Source organism: Hibiscus syriacus, unplaced genomic scaffold (assembly GCF_006381635.1).
Source record: "Hibiscus syriacus cultivar Baekdansim isolate YM2019G1 unplaced genomic scaffold, ASM638163v2 tig00110895_pilon, whole genome shotgun sequence".
Lineage (NCBI taxonomy): Eukaryota > Viridiplantae > Streptophyta > Magnoliopsida > Malvales > Malvaceae > Hibiscus > Hibiscus syriacus.
In genome coordinates this window covers 2,792,614-2,797,326 of record NW_024062903.1, presented here as the reverse complement: position 1 = coordinate 2,797,326, position 4,713 = coordinate 2,792,614, and the positions used below count along the sequence as shown (strand labels likewise).

Genomic DNA, 4,713 nt, shown 5'->3' with positions numbered 1-4,713 from the left:
ATATTGATCCTTAGACCTTTTTCTTCCAAAGCAGTCTTCCAGGTAGCCAGTCTACTATTCAACTCATATTTTGTTTCAGCAACTAGGAAAATGTCGTCAGCGAAAAGCATACACCATGGTACACCGTCTGGTGTCGCACAATATATGTCGTCCATAATCAAGGTGAAGATGTAAGGGCTAAGAGCTGAGCCCTGGTGGAGTCCGATTTCAACCGGGAATGCCTCGGTATCGCCAACTGTAGTCCCGACGCATGTAGTAGATCTACAGTACATATCACGAATCGCCCGGATATAAGCAGTTGGGATCCGTCTCGTCTCCAAAGTCTTCCAGATCATATCGTGGGGAACGCTATCATAAGCCTTCTCAAGGTCAATGAACGCCATGTGAAGATCTCTACTTTTCCCTATATTTCTCCATAAGCCGTCGAAGTAGATGAATCGCCTCCGTGGTAGACCTGCCTGGCATGAAGCCAAATTAGTTTTCCGAAACCCTAGTAACTTGTCTCAACCTAGCCTCTATCACCCTTTCCCATAGCTTCATGGTATGGCTGAGTAGTTTAATACCTCTGTAGTTACCACAACGTTGGGAATCTCCTTTATTCTTATAGATTGGTATCACCGTAGACTTTCTTCACTCCTCTGGCATCTTGGCAGTCTCTAAAACAATATTGAAGATGTTGGTCAACCACTTAACTCCCTCTTCTCCTAGGGCCAACCACACAGTGATAGGAATTTGATCAGGACCGACAGCTTTGTCCCTACCCATCTTTCTAAGAGCCATTTTGACTTCCTCAAACCCAATCCTACTTTTAGGGCAGTCATTGGCCGTCGTATGATGGTCGACTGGCCCATCAACGATACTATCTCTATAGGGAGAGGCACCGTCATTAAATAAGCCAAAGAATTAACTACCCCAAACCCTCTTAATATCATGATCTTTCGCTAAAAGAACACCATTGTTGTTCTTAATAAACCTAATGCTACCTAGATCCTTTTTCCTATTCTCCCTAGATTTTGCAAGCCTGAAGATGTCGTTTTGTCCTTCCTTGGTGTCTAATATCTTGTACATTTCCTCGTATGCCTTATCCTTTCTTGGCTTCCCTCTTTGCCTCCTTGTATCTTTGTTTAGCTCTCGACCTTTCTTCGTCGTCATTTCATTGTAGAAACTCCTTGAAGCAAGTTTGCTTTGTCTTAACCTTAGTTTGGGCTTCGTCGTTCCACCACCACGATTCTTTATGTTCCTTGGCCTTCCCTGTCGACAACCCCAGGGTGTTTTTGCCCACCTCTCTGATGGAATTTGCCATATTTTCCATAATAAATCTGCATTATTTGAATCATTTTGTTTCACTTGATTTTATGGTTTTTAACTTATATATGTTATGATTTGTTTTGAATTAAAAAATTATTTTTTATTAAATGTTTTTGGTATTTTTATTTAATTTTTTAAATAATTATGACGTCGTCCGATTCTTCCGACCGGTCGGACCTGTTCGACCGGTTGAACCAGTGAATCGGTAGCATGGCCGGTTCGCTAACCGGTCCGTTTCTGAAAACCATGCTTAGAAGGTCATTTAAAAATTCAATAAATTATTTATTTAGTCATCAATTGCTATTTTAATTTTGTTTTAATCATCTAATTATTTTTTAAATTATATTTAATATTACGTATTGATTCCGTTTCAATCACTAATATTTTAAAAATAAACCAAAATTATATTTAATGTTATGTATTTATTCCGTTTCAATCACTAATCTTAAAAAAAAACCAAACTGTTGATGGACCAAAAGTTATATATTATACAAACAGTCCTTTTGGCCCAAAACTTGACACTTCTTCCAAACTTGATTTTCTTTTATAACGTCATTAAGGCCATTTAATTTTTTCTAAAATAATTAATTAAAAAATACTAAAACTATAAAATATATGAAATGGTCACTTTTGTTTTAGTCTTGTTTATTTTTTGTCACTAAACATATCTATACTTTCCAGACACAATTACTCGAACTTGTATAAAACAATATTTTCTTTTATCACTGAAGTCACTAAATGAATAAACTCGACTGCAGAATTAACATTGCTTTGACACCGTTTGTAAAAATTGCATCAACCTACAAAATTCTGTCCCCTATAACTAAAATAGTCTCCCAATTTTGTCCGACAATAAAGTCCTCATAAGTACGAATTTATATTTCTGCATGCATATCGTACATAATCTTCCAATATTACAGGACTGTAGCTGCATAAGGCAAGAATGAATGTCAATGTCAACTTTGCTTAATGGAACCAAAAAGATCCTTGTAAGAACGCTTAGGAGCATCAGTTCGAGAAACAATCTCCACAACTTGGAAATATGACTCAGGATGAACTAAAGACTCAACAGCAACCTCTGCAACTTGATCTCTCGATATGGTACCGTCATAAAGGGTATCCTAAATAAAAAGAAAAATGATTATCCTAAACGATGAAAGATGAAAAATATGTCGAAAACAAAGTCAAAATCTCATGGAATATGCACTTTACCTCTGGTTCCATGATAACATTTCCAGTTGGAGGATCATTTCTCAACCCGCCAGGCCTTATGATTGTAGTTAATCCCTGATTTCCTGATAAACTGCTCAGCCTGAAGTTTAGCTACCAAGGTCAGTCCGAACACATTGAGAAAGATAAAAGCAGGATTGAAAAGCTGTCCCATTGCAGCTCCATTGACCAATATCGAGCTGATAAGAATGAATCGGTTCACTCCAAGTTTTCGGCATGCTTCAACGAGATTTACGGTGCCAAAGTTATCAACCTGCACAATATAATAAAACTTACGAAATCAAAATTATTGAAGGATGCCAACATGTAATTCACAGCCATGTGAGTTATAACACTATCACGCAGTAAGAGGAAACATGGATTGAGGTACTAATTGGGACAATCATATGGAAATACATAATAGAATCATAACGGAGCATTGACTGCACATCCATATACATGAATCTGTAGAGGTGCAATGACGGTGGTCAGAATTTAGGTGTTCTCAGTGGCCGAAAAACGGACAAAAGTGGTCAAAGGGTGCCAGAGTTATAGGAGTGCACCCCAAAGACCTCTGTTACTCTGGTGCTCCCTAAATGCATACAACATACTCAAGATTAGAGAAATCATCAGAAAACAAGCTTGAGGACCTACAGAAGATACAATACGGTTCCGATGAGCTCGGTTAATCTAAAATCGGAAAACATTATTGCAACTCGATGGCTAGAACAAATCAGGCCAAGGAGTTAATTCACCACAGGATCTAAATAGGTGAGTACTTCAATACATGAAGGAAATCATATGCAAAAAAGAATACACGGATTTTAAGAACAACAATCAACAAACAAGAGAATCATTATGCAACTCCATTTTAAAGCTCAAAATTTGGAAAAGGAAACAGAAAGAAGCAGAAGAGATATGGATATGGATATATGTTAACTAGTTTATTCTAACTTAAGTATTGGATATATATTTATTCAAAATTTCCAAGTTCTCTACATAATTTTCTAAGTAAAAAAATCTGACCTTCCATGGTGCAGTTAAGTCCCATCCTGGTCGAAATCCAGTGGCACATATACAGCTTCTGAATCATCACCAATTGCTTCTGCTAGCTTCGTTGAACTCTCAGTGACATCTGCTTGCACCTGAAAAACCAGCCATTCACATTTCAAAAACCAAAATAAATCTAATAATCTATTTCGACTAATGGTTTCCAGCATTTCCATGTCTTTTGAAAATTCTCAAAGCATATCATCGTCTACATTGTCAATTCATGAAAATTTGGAGACCAAGACAAAGAACTAACAATTTGAAGAGAAGGGTTGTCGTTTGAAAGCGAAGATTTAGCCTTTTCCAAATCGCGAACCCCTGCTTTGACCGAAAATCCCTTTGAAAGTAGCTGTTCAACAACCCTTTTCCCAGTATTTCCTGTTGCCCCTGCCACAAATATTTTCTTCTTTACATTCACGTTTGTCTCTTTGCTTTCAGAAACTTGCTCTGTTATTTCACTTCCGCCAATCTAAAAAAACATTAAAAGAAAATTCAAGAACAAATAGATTCTTTTAGAAAAAAGGAAGCTTGATATGGGTTATGGGTTACCTTTGCAGAAGTTAAAGGCCTGATTCTAATGGTGGAGGGGAATGGTTTGGGAAAGAGACAAGGCAATGGTGGAGCTGAGGAAATGGAGAATTTCTGAGGAAAGAGTGGCCATTGATTTGTTTCAGCTGAAAAATTGAAGATTTGCCACAATTTTCTTTTTCTCATCTTTGCTCAGATAAAGGAAAGTTCTCTTTGTTTCTAAATTTTATTTTTCTTTTAGTAGGAGTATGCAATTTTATTTCTTTTTCATTTTGGTCACTAATTTTTTTTATTTAGATTCTGCCAAAAAAAGCATTAAAAAACACTTTAATTTCCAATATATCCCCAAAACTAGGCTTATATAACATTTTGATCATTTTAAATTAAACAATTAATTAATATTGGAGTTTAGTAACTTAAGTGAAGTAAATTATGCGATTATTGAACTATATGAACTGAAATTAAATAAAAAAGTGTAAATATATAGTTATTTTTTATTTATTTTGTTGTGTACAATATTGCCCTCAAACTTGGTATTACATGTAAAAACGACAAGTGATAAACAAATATCGATTCATTGATTACATATGATCTAACTAAATATAAGTTATATTATAA

General features: G+C 35.9%; 1 pseudogene; it reads right to left on the bottom strand.

The window, feature by feature from the left end:
* Nucleotides 1–2,166: 2,166 nt before the first annotated feature.
* On the bottom strand, nt 2,167–4,281 carry LOC120145955 (annotated as a pseudogene).
* Between the last annotated feature and the right edge of the window lie 432 nt (nt 4,282–4,713).